This window comes from Mauremys mutica, chromosome 6 (assembly GCF_020497125.1).
Source record: "Mauremys mutica isolate MM-2020 ecotype Southern chromosome 6, ASM2049712v1, whole genome shotgun sequence".
Lineage (NCBI taxonomy): Eukaryota > Metazoa > Chordata > Testudines > Geoemydidae > Mauremys > Mauremys mutica.
Genome location: NC_059077.1, coordinates 115,652,389 through 115,669,962, shown reverse-complemented (window position 1 = coordinate 115,669,962; position 17,574 = coordinate 115,652,389). Strand labels below are relative to the sequence as shown.

The 17,574-nt window shown below is 40.8% G+C and overlaps 1 protein-coding gene and 1 long non-coding RNA gene across 8 annotated transcripts in view; one reads left to right on the top strand and one right to left on the bottom strand.

Annotated features, from left to right (window-relative positions):
* Positions 1-17,574, bottom strand: part of KIAA1958 (KIAA1958 ortholog) — a 125,380-nt gene that overhangs the window by 40,735 nt on the left and 67,071 nt on the right. The gene's annotated exons all lie outside the window — the stretch shown is intronic.
* LOC123372901 lies at positions 11,536-16,538 on the top strand. Its single transcript, XR_006580481.1, has 2 exons — positions 11,536-11,670; positions 14,420-16,538. It is a non-coding gene; the product is annotated as an uncharacterized LOC123372901 (long non-coding RNA).

The following is a 17,574-nucleotide window of genomic DNA, read 5'->3' as shown; positions in this document are numbered from 1 at the left end:
TGGGTTCCATTCAGTACAGAGCTCTGACCAGTTTTTTTCTGAGAATCTAGTCTACTCAAACTGTACTTGACTGAGTTTGCTGGCAGCACTAGTTAATAAAATAGCTTTGAAACAAATAAAATTGTCCATACTGGTCTATGCAGCCCCACTTTATTGTAGTATTGAAGCACCTCGAGTTGTTTAATGTATTTGTGCTCACAACACCTCTCAAGGTGGGGAAATACTATTATTCTCCTTTTACAGAAGGGAAACTGAGGCACAAAGAGACTAAGGGACAGATCTTCAAAGATATTTAGGCACCTAACTACCTTAATGGATCTGGTCCTAAGTGACTTGCCCAAAGTCACACAGAAAGTCTGTGGTGGAGCAGGAACTGCTTCAGATTCCCAGACAAGTAACTTAACAACCAGATCATCCTTCTTCACTAAACTACAGCTGTGTTTAACTCAGTTGAACTACCATGGTTCGGATTTTTTTCTGTTCTGATTGCAGTACGGATAAGGCCTAACACTAACAATTGAATTACAAATTGAGGGGTTTTTTTTATTTCAGCATGAAAAGTCATCGGGTAACACTGAATAAGACAGCTGCATTTCAACTCTTCTGTAGTTATACACAAAGGAAACAAATATTTGCTTTAGTTAGATTCAGATGCTGGTTTCTTTAAGGTTCAAAAGCATATGGTTTATAACATTACTGAGCGTCACCAGATTGAGCTACTACAGGGAATCTCAAATACAGTTAAACTGAACCTATAGATAGTTAGATCTTGGCAGAAATATGATGCTAGTTGTGATGTGGTTTTCTTATAAGCTGCACGTGTCAAAAGGAATATCTATACTGCAAGGGAAGGTCTGATTGCAGTAGGGTGACCAGATATCCTGATTTTATAGGGACAGCCCTGATCTTCAGGGCTGTGTCTTAGATAGGTGCCTATTACCACCTGTCCCGAATTTTCACACTTGCTATTTGGTCACCCTAGATTGCAGCACAGGTAGGCATCCCTGTGATCACTTTAATCTACAGTAGTGAAGACGTGGTGGGACGGGCTTCAGCACAGACTAGCAACCAAAGGACAAGCCCACCAGGGAGCTGGGCTACATTCTCAAGTTGTCAGCCTGTCCTGAAGCCCATGCCTCTACGTCTACACCACTATTGTTACCTTGGCTAGCTAGGTTCAAGCTAGCGTGTCTATGCCTGTCCGCACTGCAATCACACATTCCTTTCCAGCGTATACATACCCAACGTTTGTTCACTGCCCAATTCTCTCTCTGATTAGAACAGATTCTTAAGTGCAAACCTACTGCCTAGAGAATATTTTAATACAAGCGAACAAAAACGTGCCCTGATGTCAAAAACATGCCAGTGTGGTGCTAAGTGCTCACAACTCCGTGCTGAAAACACAACACACGGCACCTTGCAGGCTTCGTGCCTAGCACTACAACACAGTTATTCTAGAGACTTGCTCACAGTAAATGCTAATGTTACATTTAACAGGCAAGGCCATACCCAGAATACAAGCAACTTCTATGATCACAGAATTCAGAAGAGAGCAATCTGGCTCTTCGTTCTGTCCTAGAAATAACATTGGAAAGTCATTCTCTCTTCTCAGTGTTGTAAAGGTGGGAAACCACCTCATCCCAGACTCGGAGGTCTCATTGATAAATCATGCCTGAAACTATGCAGAACCATTCCAAGAGTAAGAGCTCCCATAATAACAGACAGCACAGCACTTGTAGAATGATATTTCTGGCATTTTTATTCCCTCGCTATCTATTAAGAATTGACTTTGCTTGGCAGCTCCTCCTCCACCCACCCACCCACACTAACTCAGTTGCAAAATATATATTTATGGGTTTTGACATATAACGACTTCTGAATTCTGCAGAATCAAAGGAACAACACGGTGGCTTTTAACACTTTTAAGAAAAAAACCCACACCAGACACTTTGCTTGAATTTTTACCCTAGTCATTTATATTGCCATGGAATTCTACCAATCAGTTAAACTTCCCTCCTCTAAACACCACAATGCTTAGGCCAAAGACTCTATATTTTTATGTTTTCATCAAGTGCTTTCAATTGCATGAAAAATCTCTAAGATTGCTAATATTTCTTAAAAATCCATTTGCACATGCTCTTAAGGTTTTCTGGTCAACACAAATTACATTTATGATCAATTAACGTCCCCAAAATTACAAGTGAAATATTTTGTGAGTCCAAAATTAAGACATATTCAGATTTCCTTGAAGAAAAGTGAATGCAGATTCCAAGTAAATGAGCACAAGAATATTTGTAACCTGATATCTCAATAAAGTAAGAGTTTCTAAAATAAACATTAGTTATCTGTCCATTTTTTACAGGATGTACATCTGAACAGATGTTAAGGCAGGCTGTAGTTTTAGTTTGGTTTTTCAGCATGTATTCTTTTCTCCCACTTTTACCACAATCAGGGCCGGCCCTAGACCAGATAACACCCCAGGTGAGGAGCATCTTCGGCACATCCCCGCCCCACCCAGTTTGTTAAACTTTTGAATACCTTATTTTTTATTGCATTTGTAGCCCATTTCACAACTTTGATGCATAATTTGCATGCATGATTTATCCCTGTCATACAAGATGAATAATTTGCACGCTAGGATCTGTAAATCTATATTTATTCATGCACAACACCCCAAGCCCGGCACTTCCCAAGCCAGGCAACCCTGGCAGTTGCCTGGATCACTTGCCCCAAATCCAGACCTGACCACCAGACCCTTTAAAGATATGGGGTAAAATCCTGGCCCCATTGAAATCAATGGCAGACCTGCCATTGACTTTAATGGGGCCAAGATTTTACCCAGGAATGCTACAAAATTTGAAGCCCAACTCTACAAGGCTCTGAGTTCTCTGAACTCCCTCAGAACCTTACAGGATCAGGCCCATAAACAGTGAGTGCAACTGATACACAGATGGTCACCTCCTCAGCTGGTGTAAATTGGCAGAGTTCCTTTGGCTTCCGTGGAGCTTGGCAGATGTGCACCAGCAGAGGATCTGGCCCTGGCTGTTTAGTTATTTAGAAGAAAACAACCTACCTCAAATTAAAATTAAACAGACACTTTCCTCACCCCCCTTCCTGACCCACCCTTCTTTTATTTATTTAGGAGATTGGTGCTTCTCCTTTTCAATATCTGCAACACTTTAGTAGCAACCTCGGAATGCAGGGCCTGAAACGTACTTTCAAAGTTTTTGGTTGTTTTTATTTTATTTTGTTTTAAGTGTAACCTTAACATTGACACTTCTGGCTGTCTGATTTGGAGACTGTTTGTTTGTGTGTTTGGGTTGGTGTTTTTTAACTACAACGTTATTTTACATTGTTTCCCACTTAAGCTACTGAAACTTATTTACAGCCTTAGCTCTGCATGAAGATTTTGTCTGCGAATACCTAATTTTTTTTAAACCTCAACTGCTGTGTGATGCATTGGTGTGCATCACTGGCTTGGGAAGATGGAATGCACTACTTCTGCACTGGTAATGTATTCACATGAGGCACACCACCCCAGGAGCCCTTGTGAGGTTTATATGCTCTGTATGAGTGCCTACTGTGTCTCCGCATATTAGTTATAACCCCTGCAGGATTCTTGGCGGTAGTTCAGAGAAATACTTGGACCCCTTTATGATCTATGAGACTCTTTAGACCATCTAAGATCTATAAACATGGATCTATGTTTCACAGCATACACACAGAGAAGTTAGATACAACACATAAAATATTCTGGCTGGAAGGTTGCAATACAACACTACTTTTATTCTTAGAAACCAGGAGGATAACATACAATAGCCAAAATCAGAAAGAGACAAAGCAGGTTGCTCCCTAAGGCAGAGAGGCACAACTCACCCCCACCTTGTTCTAGGCTGGCTCTTTCTATATCAGGGATCCACAACCTGCGGCACGCGTGCCAAAGGCGGCAAGCAGGCTGATTTTTAGTGGCACGCTGCTGCCAGCCGGGGTCCCGGTCGCCGGCCCCGCTCAACCCACTGCCAGCCTGGATTATGGAACCCCAGACCAGCCGCAGGCTGAGCGGCTTAGCCCGCTGCCGGTCTGGGGTTCCGTCTGCCACCCACGCTGCCGGTGTGGCACGTGAAACCTTTCACTGGCATGTGAAACCTGAAATTAATGAAGACTTGGCACACCACTTCTCAAAGGTCGCCGACCTCTGTTCTATACTGTCTTCTTTTTCTGAAACCCAGATCCCATGCTTCATTACAGAGCCCCTGTAGCCTATGATCTGGACCAGGAATCTCCTCCCGCCCACCTGCAGCTTCACACACACTTAAAAGTAATAGTTTGCAATTCCGTCTCAGTACATCATAAGGATCCAATCCCACAAAGACTGTGAACATATTTACTGTCAAGCACATGAAGTTAAGTTCAAAGTACGTGCATATGTCTTTGCAGGATCAGGCCCTTAGTCACATATGCTTGGCCAGCTTCAAAAACAAGTTTCAAATGCCTGCAACCTATGACTGAGGAGATCTAACACCCCATATACTCTTCTGGCTCAGCTACAGATTTATAATCTCTGCCAATACAATTTGCAGATTATATGAATTCCACTGACTTCTCATTGGTTTGGATCACACCTCTCTAAAACCCTCCCTCCTTAACCCAGCAAACTACACCCAAAAACATTTCTCCTCAGGGAGGACAATATAATAACCCACATCTGAACTTTCCTGGCCAAGTTGTTTTTGAGCTACATGGGAGCATCTCAAGAGATTAGAAAATGTCTCAAAAATATGAAAACGGATTATTCAAACCGTGGTACCTGATCTTGACTAAGCCTTATTCAATCACCTCCAACTTTAGGAAAAAGTGCTCTTCTGTCAGAGCAGCACACATGAAAAAACTCAGGATGATTAGATTAATTCTAGGGATGGTATGTGTCAAAATAGGTTTATATTGTAAAGCTACCATGTAAATATCAACTGTGGAGAGAGTGTAATCTTTCCATAATTTCTGACTAGAAATAGTCAAATGTAGAGCTCTCTTTTCTGAAAGAGATGCTTTAAATTGAAAATGTAGATTTTAAAGCAAAGTATAGAGCAGGAGACAATTTTAGCAAATGTAATTTTGCTGGTGTTAATATTAAGTATAGAAAACATACTCCCTTTTTGCCCACGACTTTGTATTAATGACTTGGTACAGGTGACCTTTCATGTCAATTACTATATAGTAACCTATTAGCTTTGTGGATTATTTGGCTGAGGAAAATCAGAACAACGTGTCAGTGACCATGTAATTTACCCTGGGAACTAGAGGTTGGATGATACATTATAGAAGTGATGCATTCCAAGAGGACTTGGCTAGCTAGTACCAATCCAGGAAAGGCATCACACACAACCCTCCCACAGAATTTCAACCTTTCTCCCCAGTGAGGCCCCAACTGAGCAAAGCACAGTTCAGGAAACACTTAAGCACATGCTTAAAATACATTGGAATCAATGGAACTTAAGTGTGTGCTTAATGTTTCACTTAAGATGGGTTACTTGCTGAGTCAGGGCCACAGTCAATATCATCCATGTACGGTATTGAATGTATTCTGAGATAGGAGAAGAGAGGAAAGCAGAAAACAGCTCAGAACGAAGGCAGACAAAGAAAAACATGACGTTCGGGGAGACAAAGAAAAACGTTGTGACACTCTTAGAAATGCCTCCTTGGTTGAATTACATATATTTTTAATTAATCTGGGAGCAGAAGGAAAAAACACAAAATACAAAAGCTCCTGGGCTATAAATAAAACCAGGGCCCGTATTTTGCACGACGCCTCAGCCTCAACATTTGTGTCAGTGTATCTGCACACTCGAAGAGTGAGATTTGCAAACAGAACTTATGAATGCAAGCTGCGAAGCTAGATGCCTATCTACCTGGATTACTCATGCAAAACTGCAAGCACAAATTTCTATGCCATGTTTGAAAATGTGGCCCTCCATGGTTCGTGCCAAAAACAATCTCAAGCCCAATGGTATTTGGGTCCACTAGAGATGCCACGCTACAGGCAAGGCTCCCAATACCACCATTTCCTAGATGGTGAGCACGCAGGGGCATGAACTCTGTTATTTCTTTGTACAGTGCCTAAAATACAAAAAGGAACCTTAATCCCAGTTTGTGCACTCTAGGAATTACCACAATGATGATGAGAATATAGTATGTTGTGATCATATTGATTAAGGTTAGAGTTACCGAAGATGCCTTTTTGGGTGCCTGTTTTGCTGTGGATCATATCAGATAAATAATACACAGTATTTATTCCCCTCAGAGGCAAGGAGGAAAGGGGAAGAGAACAGGAGGAACATGTACCCACTAACCTTTTAGTCTCCTCTTTATAGAATCATAGAAATGTAAGATGGGAAGGGACCTCATGAAGCCATCTAGTCCAGCCCCTTGTACTAAAGCAGGCCAAATAAACCTTGCCCACCCCTGATATAATATATGGAGATATACCTGTCTCATAGGACTGGGAGAGACCTTGAAAGGTCATCAAGTCCAGCCCCCTGCCTTCACTAGCAGGACCAAGTACTGATTTTGCCCCAGATCCCTAGTTGGCCCTTTCAGGGATTGAACTCACAACCCTGGGTTTAGCAGGTCCATGCTCAAACCACTGAGCTATCCCTCCCCCCAACAGGTGTTTTTCTCATCTGTTCTTAAAAACCTCCAATAATGGGGATTCCACAACCTCCCTTGGAAGCCTATTCCAGTTCCTAACTATCCTTATAGTTAAAAAATTTTCCTAACATCTAACCGAAATCTCTCTTGCTGCAGGTTAAGCCCATTCCTTTTTGTCCTACCGTCAGTGGACATGGAGAACAACTGATCACAGTCCTCTTTATAGCAGCCCTTTCAGGGGGACCGATTACAGTCTTCAGTCATCTTTTCTCAAGACTAAACATGCCCGTTTTTTTTAACCTTTCCTCATTAATCAGGTTCTCTAAACCTTTTATCATTATTCTTGCTCCAATGTGTCTATATCTTTCTTAAAGTGCAGCGCCCAGAACTGGACCCAGTTCTCCAGCTGAGGCCTCACCAGTGCTGAGTAAAGCAGGACAATTACCTCCCATGTCTTACATATGACACTCCTGTTAATACACTCCAGAATGATATTAGCCTTTTTTGCAACTGCATCACATGGTTAGCTCATCTTCAGTTTGTGATCCACTATAACCCTCAAATCCTTTTCTGCCATACTACCGCCTAGCCAGTCATTCCCCATTTTATAACTGGGCATTTGCTTTTTCCTTCCTTAATGAAATACCTTTGCATTTGTCTTTATGGAATTTCATTCAGTTGATTTCAGACCAATTCTCTAATTTGTCACGGTCATTTTGAATCCTAATCCTGCCCAACAAAGTGCTTCCAATCCTCCCAGCTTGGTGTCATCTGCAAATTGTATAAGCATGCTCTCCACTCCATTATCCAAGTCATGAATGAAAATATTGAATAACGGAACCTTGGGGGACCCAACTAGATACATCCTGCCAGTTTGACAGCAAACCCTTGATTACTGCTCTTTAAGTATGATCTTTCAACCAGTTGTGCACCCACCTTATAGTAATATCATCTAGATCACAATTTCCTAGTTTGCTAATAAGATTGTCATGTGGGACTGTATCAAAATCCTCACTAAAGTCTAGATATATCACACCTACAGCTTCCCCTACCCTCATCTGCTAGGCCAGTAACCCTTTCAAAGAAGGAAAGTAGGTTGGTTTGGCAGGGTTTATTCTCGACAAATCCATGTTAGCTATTACCTAGCACCCTATTATCCTTGATTGTTTAATTTGTTCCAGTAGCTTTCCAGGAATCGAAGTTAGGCTGACTGACCTCTAGTTCCCACTCAATACTAATAGAGGATTAACACATTCCCATGCATGGCCCCAGAAGGGTCACAGTGTTGTACTAGGGCACTTAGATGCCTTTATTTTAATGAGCACATTGGCGATAACAATGCACTTGATCTCAAAGGGGAGAGCCACGTTCACAGAGCACAATTTGCCTGCTCTTGATTTAAATGCACTCCAGCCAGCAGATAAGAAACAGAGAGCTAGAAAATGCAGCGAGAAAATGAACAAAAAAGATGTAAAAACAAGGGAAACAATGAAGAGGTGGATGAAAAACAGATGAGGATCCTTGTCATTTGAAATCTAAATGTATGTCACAGCTTTGGAAAGAGACACTAACTAGTGCAGCAAACAGAGAAACAAAGAAAAGAAAAAGACGTATGTAATCAATATTTTATTATATTAATCATAATAAGCTGTACTTTAGTCTTGGCCAAAGCATATTCTTAAATCAACTTTAGAATATGATTGCAATTTCAGGCTTAGGAACATGAAGCCCACATGACTGTAATTAATGCAATAAATCATGCTGGGGAACTTTCTACAAAAACCTGACAGTGCTTAGTTGATATATTGCTTATTAGAGACTGCAGACATTTTCCCCCTCACATACGCCCCGTTTTATTATACTGCCGATGATAGTGAATCAAAAGGTACCCTGTTCTGATCTGTCTGAACTATCTACTGCAGGTGTAATACATAACGTGTGTAGTGAGCTATGGCCATCGCCCTCTGATAACACAAAACATGGTGCCACGGTTCCCAGAGAAGCTCATTTAAACACTCTTTTCCCCTTTGATTTAGTGTAGTAATAGACCTAACACAGCCTTATTAAAGAATCTGTGCTTTTATTTCTAAGATTCTAGCTGGGCAGAGTGACTGGCTTAAACAATTTACCTTTCCTTTCCTGACTGTATATTATCCCATATGAATGGAGCAAATTATGCAGAACAAGAACGCAATATCCAAAGGCTTCACAATTTACAATGCAGGAGGACTATTTTTAATGGATATTTACCAACTGAATTTCCTTTCTTTCTGTCAGGTTACATACCTACATACATGCCCTTTAATTATGTCTAGCATCCAGCTGTTTACAAGATTCTTTGTAGGGTAGAAAATCTTTACAAAGAGTAAAATATTACACTTAACACCGCAAATAATTTTCAAAAGGTTCATTTTTTCTTTCCATCTTTAGATTCACATTTAAACCCACTTTATTTTAGCTGTGTTGGTTTCACATTAAGCTGAAGTTTCCAGTTTGCCATAGAGTCTGTTCAAATATGTTCAGGATTTTGAAATCTTTTCCTCTCTCATAGCATGTGCGTATGCCCATGGAGCTCAGGATATTGCTATCTCTCTGCCATAATTATACAGGGGAGTTTTTGCTGTTAGTTTTGTTTTGTTATTTCCATAAAAATAATTTGTTATTCCCCAATAGCATATGAATAATCTGCACCGCTGCTACTGAATGAATTCAGAGCAGACACTACATTGACTAATTCCTGCCAGGGCTAAGATGGGCTACAGTTTTATGTACATAATTATGGATGCATGGTTTATGTATATATTTATGGCTATCCTACTTTGTGCTAACGTAAGTTATTCCGATTTATTTAAGAACCACATTAGTGCGTGGTGTGTTGGGCACGTTATTTGTCAACACCTGACGTCCCTTCACTTGACAGCTAGCAGAAACCAAGAGACTGGAAGAGGGAGGCAGTAAAAAGCAAAACAGAGAGAGAAAATTAGTGAAAAGCAAAACAGACAACAGCATATGGCTGAACAACTGGAGCTGGAATGCTGCTAATAATAATTTTCCTGTCCCTTAATTTGTTTCCTGAGGTCTAGTCAGCAACACAGGGCAAGTCCCAAAGAACTGGCAGGATGAGTGCTGCGTGTACATTTGCATTTCAGAAGAATCAGTGAGAGGGGAACAGACCCATAAGGCGGCACATACATGAATAAAGGCATGAGCACACGACACTCAGGGAAAGATTGCCCAGATTAGTGGACAGGAGAGAAAATGACACCAATTCACATTAAAAAAATGTCCTAATTTATGTAGTTCCTCCATCTAGCAGGCCTTACTGGCCACAATATGAGGGCAGTAAATAGATAAATAGATTCGGTGAGGGCCAGAGTGGGATAGAAAAAGAATAAAGCAATCTAGGGCAAAGGTAATTGGGACACACGTATATCCAGATTTTTCAAAGGTTAGATCTATTGATACTGTCACACCCTGAGTGTAATGTCTGGCACACAGCCAAATTAAGATTTGCATTACAGACGGGTGATCTAGTTCAGAACAGATATGCATGGGACTTCTCCCATCTCCGAATGTTTCTGAACACAAACATATTTTTAGCCAAGTTTCTCCAGCACCCCCAGTTCCAAACAAGGCAGCTTTCCGGGAAAATCCAACTGAAAATCTGCCTAAACGTTGAATAAATTTACTGTAGGCTTTAGATTAACAATAACATTTTTAAGTTCAACGTTCATGATAGAGAACTTGTATTAGGTGAATTGAAAAATAAGATTTCTTTTGTTGTTTTACAGAGCAAATATTTATAATAAAAAATAAAGTGAGCACTGTACACTTTGTATTCTGTGTTGTAATTAAAATCAATATATTTGAAAATGTAGAAAAACATCCAAAATATTTAAATGTTATTCTATTATTGTTTAATCGTACGATTAATCATGATTAATTTTTTTAATCGCTTGACAGCCCTAATTAGAAAATACAGATGTGTTTCATTACATCAAATCCAAACAATATTCACTTTGTAAAAAGCGTCACCACCTAGACATAGGACACGGGGAGGGGGGTGGAGATTAGCAAAAGTTCTCAGCATTGGCATAACTGCAGTCAACAGCAAAACTCCCACTGGAGAAGAGTTAGGCATTTCTGAAAGTCCCATCCTAGCTTCCTTAGCGACTGCATAATTCCATATTCTTGCTTTCTCCCTCCTCTTTTCTATCCCCAATTCTATGCCGTTATCTCCTCCTGTCAAGAGTCTTAATTTAGATTGCAGTCTGCCTTTATTCATTCTTTGAAGTGCCATGCGTGCCTATGGTGCTATCACAATATTATTATTAATTTGCATTACTGTAGCACCTAAGAGCTTCAGTCATGGACCAGAATCCCACTGTGTGAAGTGCTGCACAAACACAGAACAAAATAATTACACACGTACATAGATATTTTAGCAAATTAGTGGTTAAGTATTACCCCAACGGTTATATGTTTAGCTTGAAGGGTTGTTTTCATCATGCATATGTAGTTACTGAAAAACAATAGCAGAATACAGTGTTATTGTTAATGTAAAGCCTACAGTAAGTTTATTCAATGTATAGGCTTATATACTCTCATTCCATGTGCCCTACTGTTATTATTACTGTGAATGGGAGCCATAGGTGCATGCTGAGAGTAAAATGTAGCCAACACACTAACTGGCCTAAATATGATTAAACACAGAATCTTTTACCCGCAGGTCAGTGGTTCTAATCCAGCCCAGCTCATTAGTTATCAAAAGTCATTATCTGTAGATCAGCTGTTTGGTGGTTCATGCAATAGGCCTAAAGCTCAAATCCATTTGAGCAGAGTCAAGAGCTCCAAGTCCGCACCATTTGCAAACCTCAGTCCCCGCTCTCAAAAATCTTGTGAGCACAGTTTTGAGCCTATTTGGGCAGCTGTCCCCTGCAAACTCCACTTAGCTGCTCCCATCAGACCCAGAAGCCTCACCCCTGCAGAATGTTCCAGGTGGACTTTTGAGTTCAATTTCCACTGGTAATTTTCTCTATTATATATCCTGTGTAAATAGCAGCATGTAATTTTGAAAGGTTCGCTGTATGTTTTCCTCACAAATGAATAGAATGTTCTATTACAATGTAGTTAATTTTAAAAATCTAGAACTATTAAAATATTTCAATATGGTCATAGTGTAGTTTGTAGGGAAAATAATTTTTACTTCAACCATTTCTGTAAAATTGCAACAAATAGAAAAAAAAGAGGGTAAAAGTTCAACAAAACTGTTAGAATAAGAATGTGTTACTCAAAATGTGCTTTGCATTTAGATTTAAACCTTGTCACTTTGGATCCAACTTTTTATGCCACTGTAGCGTTTCAAGTGTAGACAAGCCCTCAGTCCCAGAGTCAGGAAAGCATCCCTATACAGGAAAGCACTTGAGCACAGGTTCAACTTTAAGCATGTACTTAAGATCCATTCCTTCCTGAACAGGGTGGATTTAAGCATGTATTTAAGTGCTTTCCTGAACTAGGGCCTTGGTGACCTATGAGGGTTAAATATAAATAGTCAAATCTTGGTCTTACCAAAGTCAATGGCAAAACTCCCGCTGATTTCAGTGGGACCAGGCTTTGACATAAAATGGGTCTCTTATTTATCGAAACGTGAAGATAAAATACTGTCACTCTAAGGCGACTAATTACTGTGTACCTTCTTATGGGAGATGCAAGGTGAGATTCTGTGCTGGGCCTCTCACTTACAGCCCAGGAGAGGAAGGGGATAAGGCAGCTTTCAGCCACCTTTGCATTCTCCCAATCCCTGGCTGTTTCGGGGCTGGAGAGGCCTCCAGTATAACTTAGACAGCCCTGGGGGCTGGATCGCTGCTCTGACACACCTCTCCTGACACCAGTCTTGCTCCTGGGCTTGTGGTGGTGGTGGGAGGGGGTTGTCCACAAAGGGTAGCCTTATGGTTGTTTTCTGCAGTGTCTGCACTGGAAGAATCCCTCCTGTGGCCAGAAACAGGGCTTTTATTTCCCCCTTTCTGCCGCTGTAGTTCTATTATCCAGCATAAAGAGGCCAGAGCAAGGATCTCACCTGCAGGGTCTATTTTATTTAATTTCATTACTTCCCCCTGTGGCTTTAAATTGACAGTGTCCTCTGTTAAATATACATACTGTCCTCTGTGGCTTGAACGGCATTGTGAGGCAACTCTTACTAATCAAGGGCAGCTTTCAAACAAAGATATACGGTACAAAAATATAAAAATGAACACAATACATTGCAAAGAAATGGAGACATACATGCTAATGAATTAGGCCCTACATGCAAAGCTTAATATTCATTACCATCTATCGAGAAAGTAATAACCCTAATGGGTACGGAGATGCTAATTTCTGTAAGTAGGCCAAAAGATATGATAGAATCGTATCTTGGAAAATTGCTACTAATTAATGTAAGGTACCAGAGTAATTTTACATATGGCATCTGAGACTCCAGTATCCACACAAAGGAAATAAGAAAACAGTGGCTGTTCTTTTCAAGAATAGAAAGAATATTTGAACACAATGCTTTTGTGATATTCATTAGAGAAGACAGCAAATATTTCAAGATAAATGTTAAAAGCCAATGAGCTGTGTCATGTAAATCCCATTTAATATTATGGGACAAGGGTGCAATCATAGTGATTGCATGTGCATAGGAGGTGAACAATTATGTGCTAAGTTGTGCATGTACAATTGCATACCTGACTTTTTAAAAGTCAGGTCCCATGTGTCAGTCATTTGGGGAAGACACCTTTCTCCAGGAGGGGACAAACTGACTATGATCAGTGTGTCCCTGAATCATTTTTTGAGTCAATTTTTATAAACAAACACATAGCAAATGTCATGTCCTGGAAGGGAGTGGTGCTAGCTGTCCATGTCATGTCAATTTAGGCACTATGTAGCCACTACTGTTGTAGAAATAACTAGATAAATTCATGGAGGATCGGTCCATCAATGGCTATTAGCCAGGATAGGCAGGAAGGGTGTCCCTAGCCTGTTTGCCAGAAGCTGAGAATGGGTGACAGGGGATGGGTCACTTGGTGATTCCCTGTTCTGTTCATTCCCTCTGGAGCACCTGGCATTGGTCACTGTCAGAGGACAGGATACTGGGCTAGATAGACCTTTGGTCTGACCCAATATGGCCCTTCTTATGTTCTTAACCCCTACCCCTTGAAATAAAAAGGGAGCTGCCTCTGTAACTAACAGACTAATGGAGTTTCCATGAGCCATCAGCCACAAAGGTTGCTTTCTGGTGAACAACACTCATGTACTTAGGATTTTGGAAGAAATCGTGCTTGGTTGCCTAGCCTGAGCGGCTGCCCGAGGTGCTGTGGCTATGTTGCTAGTTTTAATGCGAAAGCTCAGTCAAAGCTAGTGCATGTACATCTACCCAAGCTAGAAATTACACCATCAGTGGCAGTGTGGGCACACACCCCAAGGTGAAATCCTGGCTGCACTGAAGTCAATAGTAAATTTGCCACTGAGTTCAATATGGTCAGGATTTTACACTTACTCTTAACATTTCAAGACATCATACTGTAAAACACGTGGATGTTAATGCTTATTTATGAGGCTCTCTCAGCTACCCATGTCTCTCAACTTACAGATTAACTGCAAAGCAACAACAAAAAGAAATTGGTTTTGCCCTTTTCTGACCCACTGGGATGTTAGTAACAATCTCCATACCTATTTTCTGCTTGGTTTTGTTCATTTGAATGGTCAGGTTCTCACTTCTCACTCTTTTCTGAAGGGTCCCGGGAGGATCTTTTGGGGACCTGAACAGGGATGTCACAAGGCCGTAACCTGAGCTGCAGCTCTCTCCCCTCACAAAGGAGAAAAGAGGCGGCATCTGACAGAACAAGCAGGAGAAAACAAAAGATTTGGTGAAGAGAGTTCACGAGTCTGACTTTATAATGGAGCAATTAAGGAAACAAACACTTCAATTTGTTCCTGCCATGCAGCTCACCTGTAATGCTCCAGACAACACCTCATCTCTTCAGAAATACTCCTAAGCACGTGCTTAACATGAAGCGTGCTTTATTGAACAAGGATGGACTTACGCACATGCTTAAATGCTTTGCTGAATTGGGGCCCTCAATAAACAATACACTGGATTGCACCAGAGGTGATAAAAAAAAATCTGCTACCAGGTTTCTTGGGAGTGTTGTGTGTTCCCAAACTAATTTTAAAAACATATTTTCTCTCTTCAGCAAATCTTTTTCTTGTTAGTACCTACACCTAGAAAACAATGGACTCTGGGCAATGGGTAGAATTCCATTTGATTTTATATGTGGATTTTGGCATCGGTGCAAGGGCACAAACAGGGAGACGAGCTAGAGCAAGCTCCCTAACAAGCCAAGTAACGAATATAAAAGGGAGTCGGAAGTACTGGAAGCTCAAGGTGCCCTGGCTTTGTAGAAGAGCCCTTGTAAAAGTGGCCTTCTCTCGTCACTGAGACAGGTGGAAGCACAGCCCCCTGGGACGCCGTTGCTGTTGAAAGTGTTCGGATTCAACAAAACCAGACAACTCGCTGATACACACGTTTGCCAAAGTAGGGGCGTGCTCCAAAACCCACAGACATCAGTGCGAGTCCTTCCATCGATGTCAATGGGCTTTGGGGCAGACCCTATTTGCAGTTCCTGTTTTAAGGTAGAGGGGGCCAGCAAAGCAAGGGACTGCTAGGCGTCCCAAACAGGCTTGTTGCCTCACTCGTCTTGTCCACCCCATCTGCTCCGCTAACAGTGAACCTCACAACCGGACCCCTCCCATCCTCTCTCTAGCTTTGGGCACCACAATTCGTAAGACCAGGGTTGCCCCAGTATTAAGTGGAACACTGAGCACCGTCCGAAAGCATCACATTGAATAGAAAGTGACCTCTCACCCCACAAAACAAATAAATAAGTGTCCAGCCCAGACATGCTGGCTCTCGCCAGTGTTTTCTCCTGGGTTTTCAATGGATCTGGAATTCATACGAGTCTTGTTGTCTTCCTGCGTGTATCAGTATCGTTAAAGACTTGGGATGTTCCTAGCAATAACATTTGTTAGATAACCTTCTGCAGAGCTGGCAGAGAGAGAGAGCGAGCACAAAGTGGTTTATATGGGTTCTGCAAAAATGGTTGCTTTCTACTACTCCTCTTCTCCACTTTTCATCCCCACCCCCCTTTCTTTTTTCATTTGTGCCAGAGTGGGGGTATTTTTTGAGTTTACATTAGGTGTCATTGCTACACAATTTGTTGAAACGGCCCATTTTCCTTTCATACATTCTCATTTGACATTTTATGCGCTGTTGTTTTTTCATCTGAAAACCTTCCATTTAAAAATTCATTTAAAAGATTCTCGGCAGTGTGGATCTGTGTTTAAAACAATTCTCCTTAGAACCCAGAGAACATTCCCCAGGAGACAGTCACCATTTTGAAGTTGAACTGAAAATATGTTTTAAGAAAATAAATGCAAAAACTGTAGGGAAGTCTATGAGGGTGTAGGGGCATAGATTCCACTCCCTTCCCTGTTCCAGACACAGAACCCTCATAAGCTATAATAGTAGCTGCTGATATTACATCAGAATTCTTGGCCTCTGGATCTGTGTAATTGCAGATTCTATGGTCCCAGCATATCTCCAAGCTGCTGTTTCCCCTTGCTTACATGCCAGCCCACTTGAGGGCTGAGCAGGGTGTGAAGACACCAGTCTATGTTTATATGTTGCAATATATTATACAGCCACTAGATGTCTCTGCTGTACAGAGTTCCAGACAGGGTGTGGTCTATGGTAAACCAAGGAGACAAAGGCAGAACTCAAGTGGTGTAGAAACCTATTTTTGCACCTGTAGTTTGCAGTTGCTTTCTTTAATAAATGCTTCCTATTTAAGGTATGCTGTGATTCCGTGTATCATTCATGACACCCTTTGCGTGGGCACCCCACTGCTGATTGTCTGCATTGCTGAGGGTTTTATATGAGCCTTCATATAAATGAAGGGTGAATTTTGACCAAAGAAAACATATATGGAACTTTAAAAATTGAAATAGATACATTTATAAAGTAAACTAAAAGATTTGATAATGCTTGCTGAGAGCTAAGTTCAGGATTCTCTTGCAAACCATAAATACCTATAGCAGGAAGCACATCATAATAATACATAATTTTGTATTATTATTATTAAACTTCTATTGCTATGTTGTAGATACTGAGGACATAAACAATATATTAATACAACTATTCAAGGGTGAAATACATTTTCGTTAATATTTTCCTGTTTTGTTTTCAAATTGGTCCCCCCTTCACAATATCTGACAAATTCAAACGTCAGCCTGAGAAGCAAAGCTTCCAGATTTAAGGCCCCAAAACATTAATTTATCATTTGACTGCTTTGGGACATAAACATACAGAGTGCTTATAAAAATACACAGCCTGATATTCTGCTGAGCAATATTATATGTAATCTCCAAGGTATATTCTTGCTATGGGTGGGACTCAAGCAGTGAAACCAGTGTTGGCAGATCAGAGGCCAATAGTAATGTAGGAGGAGGTTAATTTAACTTACTGGATTTTCTGATGATTCAAGGATAATTATTTCATTTTATTCTTCCATGTAAGCAGGGTCTTTGCAGCTTTTACAAACATAGAGGTATATTTTAAAATTATTTATCTCTGCTCAAGTTATTTTTAGTTCAGCTATGGAGCTAGAATCAAAATAAATTATGATGTTGAATGAGTTGCCAGTGGCCTCTGATCTCTTCACTCTAAGGCTAAGAGAAAAACTGTCTCACTCATCTACAACAGTGGTTTAATTGTTCATTTGACCACTTTCAGCAATATATGACCCCAGAGGCAGCCTTCAGCAACTGATTTAGCCAAAAGCCATCAATTCTGCCATGTAAAATTATAATTACAGAGATCTATTAGCAGGG